The sequence below is a fragment of the Manis javanica genome, chromosome 5, assembly GCF_040802235.1.
Source record: "Manis javanica isolate MJ-LG chromosome 5, MJ_LKY, whole genome shotgun sequence".
Taxonomy (NCBI): domain Eukaryota; kingdom Metazoa; phylum Chordata; class Mammalia; order Pholidota; family Manidae; genus Manis; species Manis javanica.
Window position 1 is genome coordinate 34,967,218 of NC_133160.1, and position 27,224 is coordinate 34,994,441.

Sequence of the window (27,224 nt, forward strand, 5' to 3'; positions counted from 1 at the left end):
AAAGCTCCTCAGGTAATCCAGCATGTAGCCATATCAGCAAAGTAAACCAAGAATCAATCAAAGGCAATATTTAACTAGATTTGATTTGCTTTACTGACATCTCCAGGTACTATGATTTATAATTCCAACTTTGTAATATCAAGTTTGAAATAACACTAGGACCAGTTAAAATCATCTCCTTGTAAATGTACTCTACCTGCCGGTACCCCAATGGAGAATCAGTTTCTTAACACAGAGTAATAAAAACTGGCAGTTAGGTTTCACCATTTCTTGCTCTGAACCAAAGATCTGCAAAGATAAGTTTCACTACACACACACACACACACATACACACACACACAGTTGGAGACACTGAGGAAGTAAGTCTTCAAATAACTAGTGATATGGAAAACACTATAGAAGTCAGCTCACAAAAGAGCCATCTGGTAGCCACATCAGCAATGGAAACTGTGTAATGGTTTATATAGATAGCATGATTGCTGTGCATTTTCATACATTTTGTGCTGCCTAAGCACTACTTGAATATCTTTTTAATGACTGTGGAATATTTAAATTGAGTTAAATAAGCACCAGATTGTTTACAAAGTGCTGTTCAATGATCTCCTCCTTACAAATTAATCTGCCCCCAAATCTGATCAAATTTGATTTCACAAAATGTACTTATCCTATTCAGTTTCCCTTTTGATTTACCAAAGACCACCCAATAACTCTTAAATGCTACTAAAACACACACACACACACATACATATACAAGCATTCTCTCCCCCAAAATAACAGGTTCCTAGAATTTAAGGGTGAAAAGAGAGTGAGTTGGGGGGGGAGGAAAAAAGGGTTGGAGAGAGAGAGAAAAGCTCATTTGTTTTATTAATAAAGAATAGTCTAGTACAAACATTAAAGTGCAGGCCAGTCAAATGCTGGTGCAGAGAAAACCGCTTGTAATCTCCAGATATCAGTCTAGCAATATGCAGCAAGAGAGGAAAAGGGAGTGGCGGCACTGTGAGCAGAGGCGAGCACCCCCGCTCAGGCACAGGCTGTGTGGCTATGAGGCTGCATGGCCCATGGAGCCCTAGGACCATGGCTGCGGGCAGCCAAACCGGTGTCTCTACCCGGGGCCTTAGCCAGGCTTGTAACTACATTTCTATGTCTTTAAATCATGTAGTGTAACACCTAAGTACATGTCATTCTTCTAAATTACTATCTTAAAGTACCCTCCATATGCTTTCACAGCCAGTGAAACAATGCCAAGTTGGGTAATGGAAAAGTTACTGTGCTCCATGCAACTATTCTTCAGCCCTTCTATACAGCCCACCCTCCCAGGACTATTGAGTCAGGATGCCTTGTTCAAACACTGGCTTCACTAGTTTCCCCCCTGGTCACTTTGGACAAAGTGACTTCATATCCATCAGCCTCAAATGCCTAATTTTCATAATAGGGATAATTATAGCAATTAAAGTATCTATCTCACATATTTTTGTTTATGAATGAGAAGTGCTTTCACCAGGGCCTGGCACATAGTAACTACTCAAAATACATTAGCTATTATTATTGCTCTTAATATGAGAAATTCCCTTAAGTAAATTATATACTTCATATACACCATAAATATATATTCATATGTAAGTATATGTACTTCATAAATTTTTATACATCATATGCTTCATTATACTATACATGCCTACATGTGTGATGTACATTGATGACAATTTGGGGCTGTGGAGTCAGTCAAACCTGGAATCTAAGATATTTGCTAAGGAACCACCTTTCACTAAGTCTGCTTTTCAAAAACAATGTTTGAGCACAAACATGTGCCAACCACTGCTCTAGTTTAGTGCCAGTACTAAAACAAAAGACACTCAAGAAGAATGAGATGTTAAATCACACTCTGGGAGGAAATATTTGTAAAATATATACCTAATAAAGGCCTTTCATCTAGAATATTTATAAAACCTCATAATCTCAATAACAAGAAAAAACACCCAATTCTTTAAATGAACAAAAAGTTTGAACAGATAATTCAAAGGATATATATAGAAGTGGCAAGTAATGCATAAAAAAGATGCTCAGCATCCTCGTTAGGACAACATGAATTAAAACCATGAGATACCATTACTCTCACTAGATCAGCTAAAATAAAAAATTGATCAAAGGGTTGGGAGTAACTGGAACTCTTAAGCAGAAAACAGAGTGACAGCTTGGTATAGAGTTAAACATACATCTACCTTACAACCCGGCCATTCCACTCTTAGATACATACCCAAGGGAAGTGAAATCACATACATGAAAGCTTATACATCTATGTTCATAGCAACATTATTTATAGTGGACAAAAACTATAATAACTCAAATGTCAATCAACAGATAAATGGATCAACAAGTGATATGATACAATAAAATACTACTCATCAATAATAAACTATTGATACATGCAACAAAATGAATCTCAAAATAACTATGCTGAATGAAAGACAAAAACAACACACTTATGATCCTACTTATATAAAATTCTAGAAAGTGCAAACTAATGTATAGTGACAGAAAGCAAATCAGTGGTGGCCTGGGATGGGAAATACAGGGAGAAGAGGCAGAGAGAGGTCATATAAGGAGCAAGAGCAAACTTGTGGAGGTGATTGTGGTAACAGTTACATGACTATATACATATGTCAAAACTCAAACTGTAAATATTAAATACATATATATTACTATATGACAATTATCTCTCAAAGCTGAAAAATAAACACAATCACAACAAAATATAAACAAGATCTCTATCTGCATCTGACTACATTTTAATGGGGGTAGAACTAGACAGAAAAAGTTGAACTACGTATCACATAGTTTTAGTAGAATTAAAATCAATTTCCATCATGCTCACCAAAAAATGTATTTGAGAATATTCATAGCAGCACTGTTTGTAACGGCCCCAAACTGAAACCCAGCCAGATGCCTATCAACAGTAGAATAGATTAAATGGTTGTATACTCAGACAATGGGATACTATGTAAAAATGAGAATGAACCATTACTACATATAAGAACATGGAAGAATCTCACGTATGAAATACTGAAAGGAAGAGGACTTCCCCTATGATTCCAATTTTAGTCAATGCTAATACAGGTCAGGATAGCAGTTGCCCTTTGGTGTAAACGACAGAAGGAAACACAAGTAGGACTTCTGGGTGCTGGCATACAGGTGTGTTTACTTTGCAAAAACTCATCAAGTTATATTCTTAAGATTTGTTAACTTTTAATATGTACGTTAGGCTTCAATAAAAATATTTTCAATGGCATTAAAATGAAGGCACATGATGTGATAGGGATTGATTGGCTCTTTTGGCTGGACATCAGGAATACTTCTCTGAGCAAGTAGCATTTCAGCCGAGACCCTAATAACAAAAATGAGCTACATATGTCAAGTTCTTGGTCAAGTGCATTCCCAGCAGTGATAATGGCTGGTATAATATCAGTGAACATAACTAGCAGAGCCAAGCAAAGGGAGGTATGAGATGGGGCAAGAGAAGCAGACAGGGGTCGTATCACAAAAGGACACCACGGGCTAGGTAAGGAGTTTAGATTTTATTCAGATCCAATGTGAAGCCACTGAAAAGTTCTACGTAGGAAATGTTATGAAATGATTGGTATTTTTTTAGTTTTCTTACCTAATTAATCCATACATCTGTGAAATGGGAATGAGAAAATTAATGATATAATGCATATCAAGGTCTTCACAAAGTGCTTAACATGCCTTCAGAAATTGCTTGTGGTTAACATTAATATGTTTCTTTGAACTTAAGACATCAGGAATTGCAAGATGTATCATTATTTTATAAGTTACTATAAAAAGAAAAACATTGCCAATTAAATATCTATTTAGCACTATTATTCTATCAGTTAGATTTTTAGTTTACTTTGTAAAAGCATTCCTTTGGACTTAGTCATAGCTGTTATCATATATCCCTCTTTAAGGGTATATATAAAGTAAAAATACAAGTTCTTACTAAAATGCCTTCCCACTCAGAATTTTATTGCTCTGAATTGCTTTGGGGATCAATCTCCCAATTCCAGGGCTTGAGCATCTAAATAGGCAAGAGCCATGGTGTGACTGTCATGTGATACTTTTCCTATCTACACCATTAGCCATACGAATCTGGTTTAATAAATACATTGAAAAACATGAATATGAATACTTGCCACCATTCCTCGGAACACAGGGGGTGAAACCTGAAATCCGTTTGTGGAGTGCTTGGAATCCAGGTGGCATTCCTGGGCCATTCCTCCCTCCTGGAGCGGTTCTCTAAATATAGTCCCCAAATAGTCTCCAAATTCACGCACTCAGGTTTAGACCATACTTACTGCTTCATCCCCTAAGCCACACACACCCCTTCCCCCCAGGTCCTACAAGGAACAGCAATTAATATCAGATGTCTAATCATTGTTCAGGGTTAATTTTGCTCAAGTACATCTCTCATAATTCCTTAAGGTCTGAATTATCTATTCCTACCATAAGCCCAAGTGTTTAAAAAACAAGCCCTTATTATGATTAAAGGTCTACTGTAACAATTCTTTTTGTTTCTACTATTTGCAAATTTTCCTTTATTCTGCCTCCTAAAATGGTAGTTAAATTTAATCCCCCTAACCTACTCAGGGGAAAAGAAGATTCAAAACATTTCTATTTCACAAGCTTGATGACAGCTCCTGACTCGGAACAACGCCAGCTAACCAGTTGCTTCTCTGGTCTTCGCTTCATTGAGGCCAGATGCTCAACTTCTCAAGTCCAAGGTGAAGATTGCTTTTACGAAGCAGAAAGCATGGGCGCCATTTACGGAGCTCAAAAGTCACACTACAGTGCAAATGCCAAGCTCCGAGTAAATGGAGTGTTAAGGCCAGTGCGATCTAACAAAAGTTCTAAATTACAGGAACCGGTATCTGGGCATTAGCACTGTTTTGCAACTTGGAAGGGAGGCTCTAGAGAGACTTGCCTGTGTTCAGAGGTAGCAGTGTGACCAGACCCAAGGTAAGTAACTTCTCTAAAGCCTCAGTTTTGTCACATGAAAGAAGGGGATTACGAAAGCAATAACCTCATGGGATTATTGTGAACATAATATCCTGTAGCATTAAGAGTGAAATAAAGGTTACCTACCATTACCAATACTATCACCTACTACTACACAGAGTTATTGGGGGGATAACAGGAGACAAGACCTCTGAAATCTCATCCTGGATCTCCTACTAACTGCTTAAAAATTAACAAATCCTTGACTGGTTTTTGTTTTTTCACTGAAGCAAAATCTTGGTTTGAGTTTAAGAATATACAAATAAGGGTATTCAGCACAACAGTTTGTGGCAGAAGTGGAATCTCTAAACCGCTATAACTTCAAACTAAGTTTCCATAATTTAAAATATATACAATTAAAAGAATGTATCCAAATGACTTTCAAGTCTGCACATAGGAGAGCCTCAGGTATAAGCAAATGACATAATAATGTACATATATTGAGTTCAGACTAAGTACGTTGTTCTGCGTAAAAATATTATTTTTTTATTCATTCCTTAATTCAACACAACTTACTAATCCCCTACTATATGCCAGGCCCTAGAGATAGAGGGTTGAATAAAATAGACAGGGTCTTTGATCTTGCAGGGAAGATATTTTAATGGCAAGGGAGAAAGATATTAAAAAACAAACACATAAACGAACAAGATAATTTCAGATGGAAGAAAAAATGTGTAAAAAGTAAGCCAGAGCCACATGTTGGGGTGAGGATGCTGGTAACCCATAGCAATCCTATTTAGGTACTTAATAGTATTATTATTTTTTAATGCTTATGAAATGTATGCTCAGACTAACTAACAAATTCTATCAATCTGGACAGCTAGTAATTGTCTGGGAAGGGCTCAAACCCATGTCTGCCAAGTTCAGAATCTAGTATCTTAGCCCCTATGCAAAATGCCTTTGTAATAATGAGGTTTTGCTTAGTTAACTATCATGGCTGGTACAGGGTGTCCCTATGATTGATATCAGTTTCCAAAGCTGTCAATTCTGAATTAATGAGGTTGAACCAGGTAAGGGCCAGACACAACCAGATTCCATAGCGTATCCTTCCACACAGGGTCACAAGGCAGCTCAGGCCATCAGCTACCTTTGCCACAGGACATTCAACTGCCATTTCCAAAGTAAACACTCAATTGCTTTTGTTCTGAAAAGTAAAGGAAGCTGAGTTTCTTTTGAGAAGAAAAACAAAAGAAAAAATGCAAATGTATTTCCCCTCACTGTTCTTTCTGCCTTTGGTGTACAGGAAAATTGTCCTAGGGAAAAAATATTTTTTTTCCTGGAAGGACAGGAAGACTTAGAGTTTCTCTTTTCTGGAGAATAAAGTAGAGGAATATACAGATTGTTCAAGAAGGCAACCCAAAAGGGAGGGAAAAAGAGGGATCTGCAGCTGTCAATCCCTAACAAAGGAAGAGCATCTTACAGGGCTGAGTATCTTGCAAGAACCAAGAACCCAAACCATGTCACAGAAAGCTCAGGTACCTGAACAGATGCACACAAAACCTGCCCCTGTCCAGACCACTCTAGCTGTGCAAATTGATCAAACGTATTAGTTACTCTGAACAGAGGCACAAAGTTCCTAAAGCCACTAATATTTAATCTCTAGACAGATTAAATTACCAAAAAGTATGTATGTGATAATGTTCCATTGGGGCTGAAGGCAATCAATAGACAAGGATTCTAAGTTTGCCAACTTTCTTAAGGAGGCACAAACATCCAAAACCCCACAAAATGGTAAGTGTACATTGTTAAAACAGAATGTAGGACAGCAGATAAGGCTACAGAAAAAATACAAAGGTATTGGACATTGTTTCAACTAAATCTTAACAGCCTAAACAACAGAATAGTTACTGAAGGTATTTTCCAACGTGTCTTGTCCAAAGGTTGAACAGACCTGATGAAATGTGCAGCTGCACAGAATAGCATGAGACCAAATCCCTTAAGGTGTAGAGAGAAAATAAATTCCACATGAGAAACCCAAAGAAACAAATTATCAAGAGAAATTGAGGGCCTGGGTGCATATATTTCATATTAGTTTAGTATGACAATATATGTCTCCACAAACGCACATAAGTTCATTTCCCTGAGAAACATTTAGTTGCAATTATCACTAATTTTCCTCCCATTAAGTTACGTTTTGAATATGCAGATGACTTCTCATTTGAATTTCATACTTAATCAGTATATGTGCACAAATCTATTTCTTACCAAGATTCCAAAATAGAAGCAGCAGTACAATGGAAAAATTAGGACATGAAGATGAAAAGCAAAGATCACAGGAGGATGAGAAAAAAGAATCTATGTATAGTGTCTTTGGAAGCTGCTAATTTATTTCCAGGAAAAATAGATATCTTCAAATACCATCAGTACAATAAATTATGACAGCCAAAACTATGTGACCAGAGGAATTTCACTGGGCCAGAAAACTATAGAGAATGTAATTATGTTGGTCAATTTTACTTTTATCCACTGTTAAGGAAAACTTTTTTTTTTCCTCACAAGCACCTCCATTGCTCCTGCTTCTGATAACGGCATTCAGATAATCGCCATGAGCCCTCTCTACCCTCACTCTTGGTCTGGGTGGTTTGGGAGAATCCTTTGACCTCTGACTTCAGAGACAGGTTTGGACACAGAGGGGGTCCAAGGGCAACATATTCCCCAGACTGCAGTTATTAGACAAAGAGTGGGCACTGTCTGGTGACCCCAAAAATAACACCTGCACCCCTGAAATTCAACCCTGAGACTGTTGTTGGCATTATTGGACTAGTAAGCATTTCCTGCTGCATTTTGAAATTAGTAGGCTCTCAACCTAGAACTGTAGGGAACCTTAATCTTGCCAGAAAAAATGGGGGAATGGAGCCTGAGAATGGAGCACACCCAGAAGCCTGCAGAGCTGAGGGGGAAGAAGTGGCACCATGCTAACACGGCTGAGCTCCTGACCCAGCTCTATTTCTGGACTTCTCGGCCACAAAGGCCAATAAATTCCTCGTTTGCGTGGCACACTTTGAGTTGGATCTCTTTTCAGCAAAAGAATCCAACCGGGCCACTCACTCTGTAGTTCCCATAGTATCTGACTGCAAAGACAATGTTAGCCCATACGGAATATACACAGTATATCATCCTCCTAATACCAACTTTCATGGAAATGAATCAAGAGAAGGAAAGCTTATTTTCTTTAAAGGCATTTGATAAAACTCAAACTTCCTCTGTGTGCAGAAAGCCTCTCCTCCTTTATTTTAGATGCTAACTAAATGGGGCCAAACTTATTTTTCTAGTAGATACAAATAAAATGTGTGCTTTAGGATTTTAATTTGCAGCCATGGTTTCCTTCATACAAACTGATGGAAATACATGGAAATGTTAGGGTCTCTGATGGACTCAGTTTCTGAATTTCTGCAGAGGCCATTTCGTATTTTTTCTACTCTCCTTAAAACTGCTGCCATAACCACCTCAAATTGAATGATAACTTTGCCTCCTTCATTAAAAATAAAAAGAGAAGCCTTCAAGCAGGAACTTTCAACTTCCCACAACCAAGTTTCCCTGAATTAATCTCATCCTCTCCTTTACTCCTTGTTCTAGAGAACAATCTTCCTCTCCATTCCTTCATGGGACCTCTACATTTATCTCCGGATGGTATCAATGATCAGTTCTCAAACATAACGTCTTCCTTCTCCTTCACAACTGAATCCTTCCCATCAACATTCAAATATCATAGAGGAAAAATATATTCCAGATGAGAAAGCCAAAGAAACAAATTATCAGGAGAAGTTAGGGGCTTGAGTCCACACATCTCCTATTAGTTTGGTATGACAATACTAATGCACAGATGTTCAACCATCTTTATATAAAATGTTCACCATCTTTATATAAAATATCCTCCCTCAACCCAGTGTCCTATTGCAGCTACATCTTCTGTTCTTAACTCCCTTCAGTCCTTTACATTACAATTCTTGGAAGAATTGTCTTCACTGACTGTCTCTTCTCATTCACCTCTGTGCACCACCTCAGTGTCCTCAGAGAAGAAATGAAAGCAATATCTACCCAATGGGGTTTCTGTTTAGATTAAGGAGCACTAACAGGTAAGATATTTTACACAGAGTCAGGCTTCACATGTCACATCATTACTGCTCATTCATGTATTTCATAAAGATTTATTTGTCTACCTATGTGGAGAGCACCATGTGAAATGCTTTATTAAAAATACATAAAATCTTCCCTCGAGCCTCTTACAGACCACAGGGAGGGAGAGAGGAGAAGGAGAACAGAAAACACACGTAACTACAAGTGATCCATTTCACCAGGTTTGAATTAAATCAATGGACAATATAAGTGGCATTGCTGCAGAAGGCCATTCAGGAGGCACTATTCCCAAGGGCCAGATGTGAATGGGGCCCCCTCAAGTTCAACAACACAGAGGTCCTGAATACAAAGGAAATGAATGCTGAGCCCTGACATTCTGGCTAGGGAAGGGCAAAGCTCTACCACTCAGGAACAGTCAGAGCAACCAAAGATGGTAAAAAAGGGCTCATTGTTAAGGACCCAAAGCCACTGAGGACCACTCTTCCTCTGGCTCTGACAGGTATCAAATTTCTTCTCTTCATTCCTTTAGAAACACCAGAAATTATGGAAGGCCCCTCTACACCTTTCTGCCATTGCAGGTGGAAAACTCCAATATCTAAGGTGCTGTCTGGTGTGAAAAAAAATCAGGGATCTTTGCTTATCCCCACAATGATGAGTTGCCATATCTCACACCCAAGGCTTAACAGCTATTTCCTTTAAGAGCCCAATAATTGGTGGCCCACTAAACAAGAATATTCTACTAGCAATCGCTGATATGACCTCTTCAACTCTGGCTCCCCCTTCTTGCTCTACATTGTTCGAAGCAGATGGCTAATTTTAAAACATTTTCCCAACTATCCTAAACCACCTCAACTGATAACATTCTCATCAAGGAAACCATCTGGGTTATCTCTGAAATCCCACCACAAGCTGCTACTAACTTCATGCCTTATAACCATTCCTCACTTCTTGGTGACCTAGTACATTTCAACACCCAATCAAAATGCACTAACTTTTACTGTACACCCACATATAAATATGACCAAGACTTGTCTCTCTGCCCCCAGCATATCCATTACACTTTCTCCTCCCAGACTATTTTTAGTTTGCAGTTTTCAGCAAGGTCTAGACTAAAATTAATTTTTATCATCCATGCCAATATAACTTTTACTATATTTTCTCCAACTTTCCCTACTGTCATGTATCTGTTCCTAAAAATGATATGGTGTGAACTACATTATTTGGGACACAGAGTTCCATTAATACCTTGGAGGAGGTGGCTTACCAACTGGTCCACTAGTGCCCTACAAGAATGCAATTGCATTACATGGATAAATGACTTACTCCTAGGGAATATTTTACCCTTTCTGTTTCCTCACAAGGTCAATTGTAGCCTCACTTCTGTCCCATTTTTCAATATTAGATTCATTTAACATAATGCATGCTTAATTATCTAAGACTCCAATTCAGTACATATAGTTATATTATCTCTTTCGTTTGGAAATGTCTTTGAGTGCAACTTAACTCTCTGGCACAATGCCCTTTTACCTATTAAACACACAATGTCTGTGTCTACACTAATAGATGGCCCCATCAATACACTCACAGTTGGCTAGCCAAAGATAGCTTGTTACATTTTTTTTAGCAAGGACTTCTGAAGTTTTGGAGAAGGGAGAAACAGGGAGAAACAGGTACAGATATAGCAAGTCCTATTAGTGACACCCACATACCTACAGATGTCCAACTGCTAGTATCCATGTTCCTGGAGTTTCTTCCAAATTATGGAAGGTTGGAAATGCAGAATTAACACCCCCTAGGAACAGACTTCAACCAATTAAGAATGACAATTGGTGCATAAATATCTCAGCTCCCTCCCCTTTAGATGGTGTAAAATTCATGTGTCAGTATTATTCCATTTCCCATTTTTGCACATAAATTCCAATTTTGGTGGATTTTCCTTATGTTACTTCCCTCTCTCCTAATGGTGTTCCTTGAACTTTCCAAATAAACTACTTGCCTTTGAATCCTTACACAAGGTTCTGTTTCTGGATGGAAACCCAAACTAAAACAGATGAGGTCAGAGTATAATCTTTAGAACTTGAGGAAATACATTTTACCTTCACCTTTTATACTTGGGAGTATAATGTTAATCAACTGAGCAAGGCAGGCCAAATCTGTCATTTACTAGTCATAAAATGGGAGTAAGACAACACCTAATTTATAAGCCTATTGGGTTAGACAGGCTACAATGCATATAATATACTATCTGATAATAATATAGAGGTTCAGAGAATTTTAGTTATTGTTACTATCATTGTTCTAACTGAGGCATATCTTTTCTTATTATAACCAACAAAACAAAACTGACAATTTATTGAGCACCTACTATGTGCCATGGCTTCATCCTGGGCATATTAAATCTCTAGGAGACAGAGTTATGGTTCAAATTCTGTCAACATTTACCTGTATGAAAAGCCATTTTCACTGAGAAAAATCCAGAGGAGAATTAGCATGGCTGCTAATTCTGTCCTCAGCAGCACAAGAATGAGGTTGAGGTCTGACCCAACACTAAAATTTTATTTCTGAATGAAAAATTTTGAGGTCTTTGCAAGAGGCCAATCATATGCAAATTGGAGCAAACTGTGAAAAAAATGGATCCAATCTTCACTTCTCACTGTATTCATTGCAATGTGACTTTGCAGCAACTCTTAAGAAGTAGAGTCTACTTCCCCATCCCTCAAATCTGGGCTGGTCCTGAGGCTTGGTTTGTAATGCATCTGTAGTGACATGGCGCCGGTTCCCAGCCTAGGCTTTAAGGTGCCTGTGTGCCTCCCCTTTCTCTAGGAGCCCTGCTCATACCATGTGAACAAGCCCAGGGTATCCTGCTGAGGACAAGGGATATGTGACCCAGTCAGCTTCATTACTCCAAAGTACAGCCAGTCAGCCACCACATATGTGACTGGCTTTATCCTGGAACAGCTGGTTCTGCTGATTCTGTTGGATCCACCTCTTCTATCAAAACTCTTCATTTGGGAACTGGCCAGGATTCAGTCCTTGGATTCCTTCTATGTTTAAACTCGCTTGCTTTTGTGATGTCATCTAGTCTGTTGGCTCTTAATACCTCCCATTATTTGGCAATGCTGAGTCCTACAGTTATACCTCCAGTCCAAACATTTCTTCTGATTTCCACACTCACATGTCCCACAAGTGACCCCTCAACCTCTCCACCAGAAGTAGACATCCACTGGGAAGTGTGATGTCCAAAACTGAACTGATTTTCCCCCTAGATCACAGTTTCTGCTTTGTTAGGTGAACACAGTCCTATTCTTCTAGCTGCTCAGGTCCAAAACCTTTGAGTCAGACTTGACTCCTCACTGTCTCTCATAACACATACCCAATCCTGAGGAAGCACTGCCTTCAAAATATATGAGAATTGGGTCACTATGCACCATTTTCACTGCTGTAAGTCTGGTCAAATCACTATCATCTCTTGCCTGAATTACTGCAATGTCCTCCTAATCAGCCTCCCCTGCCTTCAGGCTTTCCCTGTCTCAACAGACAGGCCAATGTGACTCCAGTAAAATATGCCAGATTCTGTCCTTTGCTCAAATCTCTCTAATGGCTCCCCATCTTGCCTAGAGAAAAGGCTAGTGTTTACCTCTGCCTCGAAGGCCCTACCAGCTCTGAACCCTCACCTCCTTGACCTCATTTCCTGCTCTCCCCCTCATTCACTTCATTCCAGCCACACTGGCCTCAGACAAGCCAGGTATTCTACCTTGGAGCCTTTGCACTGCCTCCTCCACCTGTGATGCTTTCCCATAGGGACCACAGAATAGTTCTACGTGAGCAGTTCCCTCCCCTCTGTCAAGGCCACCTTCTCAGTAAGGTCTACACCAACCCCCTATTTAAAACTGCACCCTTTCCTGCCACCATCCCACCATTTGGACCCCACTTTTTCAAGGCAGAGATTCCCCTTCTGACATTCTATACCTTTATTATGTTTTTTCTTTACTGTCTCTCCCTGCATAGGAGGGATTTTTATCGATGTTCATTGGTGTGTCCCTACATGCTTAAGTGCTGCTCCAAATAAACATTGTAGTGCTCAATAAAGATTGGTTGGATGAATGACTGGTTGGGAACTTAGCCTGTCAAAGGACAAAAGCAGAAGCAAGCAGACACCACCCTAACAGATCCAGTTATCTCTGTTTATTTTAATCCTACCAGTTAAGTGATTAACTTAGAACTAAAGGGTTTTCTTTTTTATAGTAAAATCTACAGGCATTGCCCACCCTGGTTGATATAGGAAAGAAAACCCCCTTCAATGGGCAGGCTGTGCTCTGTGTTTCCCACTCTCTAAAGTATTCCCTCACTCTCCCATCTCAAGCAAATAAAAACTCCAGAACAACTCCAGAATTTTCTCACTTGTTTTTAATTACTTTTTTGGTAAGGTACAGTGATATCGCTATTCTCAGTTCACCCTAAGGGGATTCCAATATTGACTTTGAGATTTTTCCAGCTAGTCTATAGAATTTATAAGGTTCTATTTCACCTCAGTGGGCATATTTGCATTCTGCATGGTTTGTATTTTCCAGATAGTATCATGTGAAATAGGATAGCATACTTCTGAGTTGTAATAATCCCTACCTCCAGAGCAAGCTCTAGATGACATGATTTTTTTTTCTATTTTGGTTTGATTCAAATGAAACTGAAGAGGAAAATTTTAATAATCATCCAATGTTGAAAAATATTGAAAAAGTTAGTTGCTGATGACTATGCAAATATTCCTACCAAATATCCCAGAATTCTATCCCTTAAGTAAACTTCATAACAGCACAGAAGGCTTATTAACTCTAGATTTTCTTTTTCTAGGATGGAATTTTTAAAATGCCTCTTTCTAAAATGTCATTTGCCTTATAAATTGTTAAATAAATTTGGTCATATTTTCAGGAAATGAGATAAGAAGGAACAATATATAAGAATAAAATGATCAAACACAGAACAATCCTCTCTTATAATCCAAAGATGATGAATTGAAAAGTCTTCAATGACCAAGAGGGTAATATAAACAAGTAAAACGACCTGATGGAACACAGTAGGGAGTGATGGCAACTGTGGCAAAGTGAAGACTCCATTATCTGTCTATTGTGGAGAGAGCTATTCTTCAGCTAATTAACCACAGGGGATGGTTGCCAAATTTTGTATTTGTATATACATGTTTTTTTAAGAATAGGAAGTGAGAAGTGTGGATTTGGTGGGGGGGAGGGGAATATCATACTATGTGTGCCAAAAAGAACACATCTAAACCACAAGACTCTGCTCTAAATTAGCATTGTCAAATATTTAGTACCTCATAGAATTCATAGTACTCTCCTACAGCTTCTAGCTTTAGAAGGATGGCTCAACTATATTTCATAGATAGTAAAAGTGTCCAGTTGTGGTTCCCTGATTCCTAGTTATCAGTGGATATTAGGTGGTTCAGTGTTTCTTTGAATCAGTGGAGACTGTTAACATAGCAAGTTACCCTCCACAAGATTTCAAGCTGACATAAATATAGTAAATGCTGTCAGAGAGTATCTATATACTGCCTTTAAAATCCTTCCAAGTATCTCTCTTGAATCTTCTATCTCTGGAAATTCTGCCACAAACATACGTGGCCAGAGCCTGAAGAGACTCCAGGTCTCACACTGGGAACCCTTACTTGGACCACTTACTTTGATTCATTTCTCTCCCAAGCTTTCTCCATTTTTCTCATTTTATAGTGCATCCGTTACTATGGAAATAAGTGGTGCCAAAGACTGGGCCTAACTGAATAAAACTCCAGCTTTCAATATAAAAAATATCAACTGATGTTCAGGCAGGGGTCACATCACCAACCAACCATATTCCTATCAGGTTAGGGATGACAGAGCAGTGGGTGTAAGTTGCATTTGGTAATTAAATAATTATTCATAATGTTTTTCAAGAAGCCTGGTTTATTTGACTATTGCTAGAAAGCTGCCTCTTAGCTTATGGTTTGCTCCATTACTTCCTCTCTTCAGTGTATTTGTATTGTCTAATTTATACTCACATCCAATATTAGAATTTTAGTCTCTAACCAGAAAGAGTATGAATCTTTCCTTCCATGTGTCATTTATAAAAAGCAGAACATTAATATTAGTGTGCAACTTTTTTTCAAGGAAATGGATTAGATCATTGGTAGTTCCATTCCAGAATTTTAAACCATGGCATTGCCCTTTTGCATTTGGACTTATTTTTTAGCCTAGGTTACAATCATTCATCCACAAACATTTATTAAAGACCTGACATATATATATGCATAAAGGTAGGTGCTGGGGATACAAAGATAAAGAGACAAGATACCTGCTTTATAAGAGTTCTCAGTCTAGTACAAAAGGGAGTCAAGTAAAACTCTACAAAACATTGTGATGAATACTTTGAGAGGGATAACCCAGTACTCTGTGGAAGAATTTAGGGAAAAGGGTAACTGGGTAGGGAGAACATTTCAATGAGAAGATCATAAACAGAAGATCAGATGATCATTCTGGGGTAGGAATGAAGACAAAGAGAAAAGTCAGGAGGCTGACAATGTCTAGTTGGCAGTGGGGACAGGGAAGGATATATGCATGAAACTGTTAAGTTGATGAGACTTAGGGGCTCCTTGACTGTGAGAAGGAAGGAGAGTGGATGCTAACTGTGGTAAGACTGAACCAACTTGGAGGTAGCAGTTACCTTAAATACCTCTCATAAAAGGTAAAATACTTACCTCAAGTCATGAATAGCTGTCCAAGTATTAATTGGAAAATTCCTTTTATTACTTTGTTTCCACGTCTCTAAAGCCTAGAGAGGGACATGGTCCTAAAAACCACAAAGATGGGGAAAACTCTACATTCAGTGTCTTTGAGATTTGTCTCCTTTAACCCCACTCACCCCCATCACTGTTTACATTTTTAAAGGTTAAATCATACCCATGTAGCAACTGTTCCTGCTTTAGAGGAATAACCTTTCCTTTAACCCAACAAAGTTTTCTAATTTTCTTTTCCAGGCAGTTCTCTTCCTGAGTCAATAAATTGCAGAGGAGATAAATTAGTCAAGGGCGCCACTCAGTTGACAGTTAAGAACAATTCGATAGAAAATCAGAGTTTCATACCAACATTTGCATGACTCAAATGACCATCCTTAGAAGTAAAGGGATCAAGTTCCACCTGGAATACAGCTAGAGTTTCTTAATTAGTATGTCAACTTTGAATTTGAGTTTGAATTGAAAAATGAAGCTAGCAACTGTTGACTCTCTCGTAGATCTTACATTTGGGACTGAAGGTGTGAGTGAGTGAGCTCATGACCACCCTCTCATCTTCCATCAGTAATCTGTTATTAAAAGAGTGATGAAACCAATACTGTTTGTATAAAGTCATCTTGATTTAGTTAGACAGTGAGGTAACAGAGGTCTTGGGATATGAACCAGTGCTTTACGGGAAAAAGAGAGGTACTCTTCATTGCCAATTCATCTCCATCACCAAGGACCAAAAGGCAATTCCCTTGAAAACTGGGAAAGGGAATGCTGTAACTGATATCTGTCTTCACATGTTAAGTTGAATTTGTTTCTAATACAAGCAACCAAATATTGATTTTGGTTTTGATCATTCAGTTCATTGTAAGACTGAACACAATAAGGCAGTCAATTGCATTTACTTTCCCTTTTCATGAAATTTGCATGAACAGAAAGGCCGCATCAGAGGGTTTGAGAGTCCAAGGGGGTTGATTAATCCAGGGATGTTTTGATTATTGAAGGTTCAAGGACTCCAAAAAACTTCACTGCCTATCTACTGAGTTGCCATATACCAGAGTGTTTATGGGCACTGGATTCGGATGAGCCAGGACTTGATACCTCCTTGCCTCCTTACCTAACTGTGTGCTATTTTGCCTGGGATGACCTATCTTAGCCCTTATGAATGTTACAATACAAAGGTGAAATACTTGGTGGAAGACTTAACACATCTTGTTCAATATATTAGCTATAAACCCAGTGCTACCTACTTTTCTTATACTCTATACTGCTGTTGCACAAACAGCTAATTATGTGTGTGTGTGTGTGTGTGAGAGAGACAGAGAGACAGATAGTCAGAGACAGAGAAAAACTGTTATGTTTCTAAAACAGTTACTGAGCAGCCCAGATCCTAACACTTGGGTGGGGCAAGAGCACAGAGTCCCAGTTATTATACAATGCTGAGTATGTTCTATCGACCTAGCTTGTATTGTAAATGAAATACACCTTCATTTACAGCCTGGAGGCCAGGTTTCAACTTAGAATACTTGAACTCCAGAAAATGGCAAATAAGGAGAAGCAATTCCCACTCTGCCCCCTTGTTCTTTCCAACCTGGCCTCCAGCCCTGCGTGTGGAGTACAGTGTCCACGTATCCAAGCTCCTCCCACTAACAGTCTTTCTTCAGCCCACATGGGACCCAGAAGCTTTATGAGCAGGGAAATCTAAATGCCCAGAGAGTGCACAGGTGGCACATGGGCTTTCCGATTGGTAAGAAAGCCACGGCTGTACACATGCAGAGGCTGGAGGATGGGGCAGCCGAGCCCTTTATGATGTAGTATCCAGGACAGGGGCCTCTCCTGGTAATTCAAGATTTTCTCTGTCTTGTTTTTAATGCAACTGAAGAATTACTTTTCTCTCCATTTGCAAGTCTTCATTCCTCAGTGAAAAGTTTGTAAACAGTTATAAAAGCAATGTGAACCTGAGCATTACGCTACCTGGATAGCCACAGACATTTCTGTTTCTAATGAGAACCACAGGAAGAATGCACACTGACCTATGGATGCTTTTTTACTATTATGTACTAAAGTTCTTTGAACCAAGAGCTCAGTATTCACAGTGCACTAAACTCAAACATTACTAAAGAACTTGCTAAATGTAAGATAATTCAGAATAAAAAGAAGCCAACACTTGTGATGGTGCCCCATCTATTTCCAAACCAGACCTCTTGCTTCTGATGAACCATCTAATTAATCCTTTTAACCAGTCTCACTTGAGAATGGATCTGCCCTTCAAAAATCCTGCTATACATGAAGATCAAGTCTGAAAAGCCACATCGTTTAGGACATGTCCCTGCTGACTCCAGGAGAAAACACCTCCTGTGCAGGGCACCCCTGTGCACACTGTACTGCAAACCTTGTGTTAGCTGTGGTTCTACACCTCAGCAGATGTTCCCTCTGAAGGGGAGGGATGGCTGGCTGCCATTCACCCCTGTTGGCCTCTAAGTCCTGGGGTAACGGGCACTGTGGATGAAATGAAGGTTCCTGTGGCCAGGTGATTGACCTGCCACTGTGGAAATAAAGTTAGGTGTAACCATTTCACCCCAAGAATGTACTACAGTCATTTCTTTGGTCACATTGAATCCATAGTGAATTTGCCCGGGGCTGAAACCCATTGGCAAGACAGGCACTTTTATTCTTTTGCTTTTGTTTTGACTAGCACCCATTCCATCTTTTTGGTTTCTTTCATTGGAAAAGGGACAGTGGGCCTGCCAATCAAGGTGACCTCCCCTCCCTGAGACCAAGTAAGCTTGGGGGTGGGAAGTGAGCCCCAAGTACACCAACCAGGGGAATATGACCCAGACCGAACAGGCTATTCTTGGCTGCAGCCTGTTTCTCGAGCACCTAATATCTAGACCTGGAGCTAGCTAGGTTTCAGTTTATTTCCAAACCTGTTTTTCGCAGTTGTTTTTTAGGTCACCCCCCACTCCCACCTCCCCACATTCCTGGCAATTCTTTTAGTTACCTGATAACCTTCTAGCAAATTCTTCTTGCTCCAGTTAGCTTCTTTCAATGGCATACTAACTAAGAGTTGTTACTGATACACTTGGCAGAGCCCCTGACACAGAGATAATCAATGAATGTTTGTTACATAAATGAATAATTATGACCAGAATGTGTTTCACCACCATTTTGTAAAATTAAGGGTTTTTTCCTGATTCATACATAGGGCAATATATTATCATTGACTAAATTTTGAAACAATTGGAAATTTATTAAAAAAAAGGAAAATCGTCCATATTTGAACTACCCAGACACTGCCCAACTTTCTCATTCTAGTTTTTACGTGCCTGTATGATATTTCCATTGCACAAAACACCTATCATTGTAATGCAATAGTGCTTTTGGTTATTTCCACTTAAAATTGTGAAGGTTGTTCCATGTCAGTACATAATCTTCAAAATGATAAATTTTAATATCTACTTTAATAGTCTATGGTTTGGGGACTTTAAAATACCTTTAGCCAGTCCCCAGCTTTTAGTTATGTAGGTTTTCTGCTTTTTATTATTGTATAATATAATAAATGATTCTCTATATAAATTTTTGCCTGCATCTACTTCCTAAGCAGAGGCTGAAATAAAAATAAAATGAAAAGCCAGAGAAATACTTGTGCCAAATGAACTTTCAAAAGCTTTGACAAATATTTTCAAACTGTTCTCCAAGGAGATGGTACCATGTAATTTTCTCAGTAGTAATGAGAATGTCCCTCTCATTGCATCCTTGCCAGCACTGAGTGTTTTATATATATATATATGTATTTTGTATATGTATATACATATACATAGATTGGGTTTTTTGCTTGTGTAATACATGGAACATGGCATGTCATTTTTGTTTTAAATATTCTTACTTTTAATCAAAGAAATGTAAATTATTAAATATGGGTATTAGTCTTTTTATTCCTTCCTTTTGAATTACTTATCAGCTATCTGAACAATTCTATTGGAATGTTATTTTCTACTTACTGATATGCAAGAATTCCTCAGGTACAATTATTATATTAGTTGTTCTGTCATGCTTAGTGTCAATATTTTTCTCCATAATTATTTTCTGCCTTAAACTTTATTTTTTGCATAGAAGTTTAAAATATATTAAAATCTATCTTTGTTTTGTGACATATTAATGTATAATTAATTTCCATTAATTTTATATTAAAAAGTCTTTCCCCTAAAATTGTGAAATATTTTCTTCTAGCTTTATTTCTCACCTGGCAGATAACTTTCCAATTTACTTAGAATTTTGTCTAGTGAGTCACATAAACAGAGGTTCTTAGTTGAATGTTTCCTATATAGTTAGACATTTTCCATGAATATTTTGTCAAATATTCCTTACTGTTTCAGAATTTCTCCACCACAGTTCTGGTTCCAAAAATGACCTGAATCTATTTTCAGGCTACTCTATTCCATTGAGCTATCTATTGATTCTTACACCAGTATTACACTGCCATAATGTGGTGCAATGATCAGATTAATTTTTATTTCTGGTAGGGCAACTCACCCCTACGCCCATATATATTCTTTTGCAAAATTTTCTTGATTGTTGTCATATAGTTACCCTTCCAGATGGATGCTAGTATCACTTTGTCAAGTTTTCCCAAATCCCAATGCAACAAAACTAAATAATTGATTGTGGAAAAAACAATCATTTTATAGCATCCATCTTTCTGCCCAGGAAGAAAGTATGTTTTCATTTGTTCATTTTTTATTTTATGTGTCTGAGTAAAATTTTACAGCTTTTTATGTAAGTCCTTAGATATTTCTTATTATTCCCAAGTATTTTGTGCACATTCCCTATTATTCCTAAGTAATTTATATTTTCATGTATTCATGAACAAAATCATTTTCTATCACATTTTTTAGCTGGTATAAATTCTGACATTTTGGGTAGCCACTGCTTTTTTATTATGTATTTTTTAACCAAGCACCTTACTGAAATCTCTTCTTAGTTCCTTTAGATTTTAGCTGACTCAATTGTGTATCCATCACTTTTAAACAAAATCAAGACGACCTGATTTTTTGTTACTTAGGTGAAAAGCAAACTGGAATATGCATAAAATCATGATTTTTATTTTTAAAAATCACCTTGCCTGCAAATAAAATGACAGGTAATTTAGGCCACCCTAGAAATCCAAAATGTAAACTCTGTTCCACCACATTTGTTTCCCTTGAGTACTCAGTCTTACTATTCAAAACTTAATCCCAAAGGGTTTTGAATAAGAGAGACATTAGTCATTTCTCACTTGGATTAAACAGAATAAAACAATTCAGCTGGTAATTAAAAATTTTTGTCAACTGTGGAAAACAAAGAAACACACCAGGAATTTGTTCTTACATAAAAAGAAGTTGTCTCTTATTTTAACCCCAGAGACAATAAGCAGAATTTTTAAAGTATAACAGGACCCACCTGGATATATTGAGAAAGCAACTGCATGTTCTTTCATATGTGAGCAGATTCCTTTTTCCCCAGATTAGCATAAATTTCCTATTTAGAAATATCAGGATAATAGTACCTATTAATTATTAAGTCATCAAATATTTGTTGTGCCTCTGGTTTGTGTTCTGTGTTATGAGAAAGACTGGAGAGCTATTTATAGTAATGAGTAGAGATACAGCCTGAAGAGAAGCTGGCATATAACATAAGTTCAATAAATAACATTATTTATTTATTATTATACCTGATTATTTATTGCTTATTATTATTAATCTCTAGAACACTGAAAGTGTAGTTCTCCATTGTCTTCTAGGATCTAGCACGGTAAATATAAATGTGCAATAGATATTTGTGAAAGATTTGTTGACTGAGTGATGGAGCATTACAAAAACTTCAATTCTCAAAAAATATTTTGACTCAATTCTTAACTGCTCATTTAAAACCATTCTTTGAAGACGTATTTGTTAAAGCCAAGAGTACTCCTCTTTTGAAGTCAGAATGAGGTTCTAAATTGCTCTTTTTATAGTAGTAAAATGTTTCTAAAAACATGTCTTGAAACAGAAAAATGCTATGAGGAAGAGTATTCATTCCTTTACTCGTTCTTTAAACACTTAGTATATGCAAGACAAAATATATGACCATTTGGAGCTTACAGACATTAAATAAATAGCCAAGCAAATAAATAGGAAATTGAACACTGAGGTAAATGCTGTGGAAGAAAGATGAAGACAGATGTAGGTGGGTGGGGACAGGAGATCAAGGAGGCCCGAAGGATGAGTACAGTTGGGACTGGCCATGTATAAGGAAAGTGCTTGCATACTCCAGAAACAGACAAGAGGCTAGTGTGACAGCAGCAAGAAGAGGAGCTGCCTGAGATGAGGTGACCAAGAATCCAAGTTCTGAGAGTCTGTGGAATCTGTCCCAGGTAAGTGATGCACTTTAAGCAGGGAACTGACATGATCCTACCTGCTCTGTAAGAAAGATTGGAGGGGACATGCAAGGAACCCAGAGTCTTGTTAGAAAATGTATCTAGTGATCCTAGAGAGAGATGACAACTTGAAGTTTGACGGTGGCGGTGGTGATGAGGATGGAAAGAAGAATCTATCACTATTATTTAGAGATAGGCAGACGAATATATAAGACTTCGTGATCTTTAGCTATTGGGCAAAGGGAATGCAGGTATCAAAGATGACTATTGACTTTTGACTAACACAACTCCATGGACAGTCATTTTCTAAGCCATTTACCAGGCTAAGAAAGCTTACAGAGGTAGTAAAATTGGGGTATTTTTGTTGCAGTTCTCATTTTGGTTGTTTAATTTGGTTTTCTGTTGTTTGTTTGCATTGTGTTGGTGGGGTGGCAGAAAGAGAGGAAAGCAATATTAACAAATCCACTGGGACGGGGTACATCAGATAAGGGACCTGTGCCAGACTGAGACCCTGGACTGTCTGTGTTTCCAGATAAATACATTTGTGTGACTGAGGTATCTTTGAATGCTGCTCTTCACCATGAGTTGGCATATAAAACCTCAAATAGATTAGCTGCATTAAATAACCCTTGAAGTCTTATTTGAACACATAGGACAATCTTTACCTTCTTTCATATGTTAAAATAATATTATCATTAAATGCTGGCATACTGAGTTGAACAGTGTCTCCCACAACCCCTGACCCAAATTCACTCCCAACCAGAACCTGCAAATGTGACTTTATTTGTTAATAGGGTCTTTGTACATGTAATCAAGATGAACTTATACTGAATCAGTGTGGGCCCTAAATCCAATATGAATGATGTCTTTATAAGTACAGGGAACTTTGCCTCCGAAGTGGAGGCGGAGATTGGAGTTATGCTATCACAAATCAAGGAAAACATGGGGCTATTAGAAGCCAGAGGAGGAAAGAAAGGATCCTCCTCTAGAGGCTTTGGAGGGAGCATGACCTTGTTTACATCTTGATTATGGACTTGTAGCTTCCAAAACTGTGAGAGAAGACATTTCTGTTGTTTTAAGCCACCTAGTTTTTATTAATTTATTGTAGCAGCCCTAGGAAACTAATACAGTTTAGAAGATTAAGTGAGCTATGTTTGAATTTGCATAACACACAGCACATAGTACAAGTTAAATAAACATTCATTTCCCTTCCTCTTATACTAATGTTCTTGGTGGTTTATGAGTAATCCACATACCTACCCATTAGGTAAATCTCACTATTCCTAGTCTTGTTTTACAGATGAGGAAACTGAGGCTTGGGAAAGTTGGGCTCCTTGCCCAAGATTACAATGCCAAAAATGAAAGTTAGAGCTGCAGTGCAGCTTTGTCTTATCACCAAGACAATGCCACATCCTAGAACACCTGCCTCTTGCACCTGCCTGCAGCATTTTAGCAAACTGACAAAGTAAAGGTGAGGCACTTCCAAACTGTTTTCAATGCTTGCAATTAAAACTCACATTTATTAACAAAACAACAAGTTGTAGGGTCCTAGTACAATCAGTCACTCCCATTCACAGAGGAACACAAAAATTTTATTTTGAGACCAATGCTATCAGTGAACTCGTCATCAACTTCTACTGCTTCCATTAACAATGCCTCTGCTCTTCCCAAGCTAAGGTATCATCATCAGAGTGGTCAATTATGGCTTTAATGTACTTAAATGCATTTTCCTCAAGCATTCACCATTTCATTTTGGTGATAGTGACTCATTCTTGCCACCTAAGGAGACCATAAAAAATACTGTAAGCACAGAGGGAAGTATCTCTAAACTTCATAGTCACAGATGCCTATCCTTTAAATTATAAAACAAAAAATAAAAGCATATTCTAAATTTACCTTCTCTCCTTAATTCATTCTGTTATACTACTGAATATAATAGATATACAAATACAAGGTAGCAGAGCTATTCTTATGGGGTGTCAATTTCATAGAATTTCCAGGGTAGGGGGGACTTCTAAAGAGCACTCCCTCCTTTAGGGAATCAAGAAAGAGAGTGTACATGCCACCAAAACCCCAGGAGAAAACAGGAGGTAGCTAAGAGATTTTGTGGGTTATCTAAAACCCTGTGGCCATTTCTTAGTAGAACCCACATTCTACCAAGGGCCACGTTTCCTGATTTCCCCAAAAGTGTATTCAGCCTTCTTAGCTGTCATCAGCTATTAACGATGACACTTTCCTCTGGGTTTATGCCAAATTCTCTCTCTCTTTTTTTTTTTTTATTTATCAATTTGGCTTTTAAAAGATTTCCATAAATGGCCTTAATGATTCACATTTCCTTGATTGATATCTAATGCTGAATTCAAACTAATCCTATGTTTAAAGCTCCGAATACACACACACACAGCTTCAAGAACGGCGAACATGCTCCTCCTCCAAACTGGGCACTATGATCTCTGGACTTTTCAAGTTTACCCTCCAGGAGGCCGACGTCGCACGGAATTTTGATAAGAGTTTGGAACCAAGATCCTCTTCCATGCTCTGCCCACACCCGTGCCCACGAGAAGTTCTCTCTCTCCAGTATAACCCACCACGCACACACACACACACCAAGCAAGTAACAAAGGAAAACACAGCCTCATAAAGGCTCAGCTTATCGCACCTTCCAGTCCACCACACCTGCCAAGAGGCAAAAATCCATACGGGAATCCTGCGCTGGCAATATGTCCAACACTCCTCGGGAGAAGCAGGCACCGTGGCATCCCCGGGCGTGCGCGCCTGTACACACAAAGAACCGGCGCTGGGCTTGCTAGCGGTCCGGGCGACCAGGGCACTCTCACAACTGGTCTCGGGGTTCTCTCCCACGCCCTCCTGCCCAGTGGAAAGGAACGATCCTTTATTTGACCCGTAGAGAACCCAGGCTGGATGGTAGAGCATGGGTGTGGGGGGCGGGGGGTGCCGATCCCTTCCTTTCAGCCAGCCGGTCCCCAGCCTTTGGCATCTCCTAGGAGATGCACAATTGCGCGCTGTCACAGATGTCCGCTTCGCATCCTCTCCCGGCAAAGCAAGATGCCCCGGGTCCCAGCCGTGCGCATCGCCGGAGCGCCCCTCCCAGCGCCGAAATCCGCCCAGGCAGCCCTGCTAGGCGCGCTTGCCTACCTGGAGGCTGGCTGTCAGTGAAGCGGCGGTGCCTTATCCCCTTCTCTTCCACGGCTGCTACATCGCTCGGAGCGCCATGTTCCCGGTCTCCCCGGGCGCACGCCGGGCAACTACTACGGGCTGGGTAGGGACAAGGGGGGCGGGGGCCAGAGGGAGGAGGTGGGAGGCAGAGCCGCAGCTTTCTACTCTCCACCCTAGCCTCCCCCAGCTACTGAGCATGCCCAGCTGCCCGGCTTCGCCCCTAGGAGGACTTTTCAGGAGCGAACGCAGCTGTTCCGGGTTTTCGTAGCAGCCGGCTGGAGGCAGACAGTAACAGCTGCGGGTGGTTGGGGTGGAGAGGTGTAGGGGGAGGGTCGGGGGGAGTGTCTACACTCGCACAGTCGAGAGCTGGAGAAAGCAGTCTTTTCGCCAATCGAATCACACTTTCCCTCTGCCCTCCCCGGCGGGGGCAGCTCCTGCACGCCCCCTCTGCACACACCCGGGGTTTGCAGAGATTTTGTGCAGGACCAATGCAGGGCTGAGCTTTGCTTTAGAGGAGGGCAAAGAGGGGGAGGGGACGCAGCTGAGAGGCAGATCCTTCAGGTAACCTCATTGCTGCCCCTTGGACCTGCGCTCCTCAAACTTGCACGTGCCTATAATCAAAATGCAGATTCAAGTTCCCAGAAGATGTTGTTGTCGCTGGTCCTCCCACCACTGTGAGTAGAGAGGATCTAGAGAACCCCGCTCTGTGAACTCTGTGTGGCCATCCCTCAATCAGCAAACCCAGAAATGGTCTCTGGCATCCACAAGAGTCAGATGGTGTGGCAGTTAACGAGTGAAGATGCCGCCAGGTTTGCTGTGCCTGCCCTAGAATGAATCTCAGTAGGACTGGGCTCTGAGCACCCAGCGCTAACTGGCTACTTTCTTAGCATTTGAAGCTTGGGGAAGATGTGTTCTGGGCCCTTTCTATGCTCACTCACTTTGCTAGTTGGCTAGCTAACTAGTTGCTACTTCAGCTGCTCTACCCAGGTCTGAACCAGTCTGCATTGGCTGTTCCCTGCCATTCCTGAACTGAGATTAAAAAGGCTGGGCTTGTCCAATTAAGAAGACTGGCAGATTATTTTAAGAGTAGGGTGTTTATGCACCAAGAGATGACAGGGCTTTTGGATGAGGGACGTTCGAACTGAAGCCTGCAGTGCTATCTTGTACTTCACCTTAAATCCCGGAGTTGTTCACTCCCTTTTCAACCCCTTAAGTCTCCGGTATTGCCGATAATATTCACTGACCACACCACACAGAGAGACATTGACAAGACCAATCATGATTTTCAACCTTGGAAACGAAGAAATCCCATCCTAGTCTGTCTTTAGTTGCACCAAAACCTTCATGAGTTAGTGATATGGTATCAGATCCCCATAATTGGAGAGCAGATTAAAAATAAGGATTTTTAACTATTATACTCAAATATTATAAAGTTTTTCAGTTAATGATGCAAAGGTTATCATTTCCCTCTTGCTTGTTTTCCTTCATTCAGTACCCTTACAGTTCAGTAGTAGCTGCTGTATCAAAACAAGAACTATAGGATAAATGGGTGATTACTTTAGTTTTGAATACTCCTATGTATAAAGGAGAAATATGTCCTGGTATATCATACTCCACAAACATATATTTTCTGTTTAAAGAAATAGGAGTCCCTACCTCCATCTCTTTATTATCTAACCACACATAGAGCCCTAACTACCCACTCACCACCCCACCATTATTTGCATATCTTCTATTTTTTACTTTCTTGTCTATGTGTCCACA

At 39.4% G+C, this 27,224-nt stretch overlaps 1 protein-coding gene across 2 annotated transcripts in view; it reads right to left on the reverse strand.

Moving 5' to 3' along the window:
- Nucleotides 1-25,755, reverse strand: part of PAK5 (p21 (RAC1) activated kinase 5) — a 258,183-nt gene extending 232,428 nt beyond the window's left edge. The window contains exon 1 of one of the 2 annotated variants that reach the window (XM_037017616.2): nt 25,440-25,755. The gene's annotated coding sequence lies outside the window, so the exon portion shown is untranslated. Of the gene's footprint in view, nt 1-24,942; nt 25,397-25,439 lie in introns of those variants that run through there. The other variant, XM_037017617.2, reaches the window with a different exon arrangement.
- Between the last annotated feature and the right edge of the window lie 1,469 nt (nt 25,756-27,224).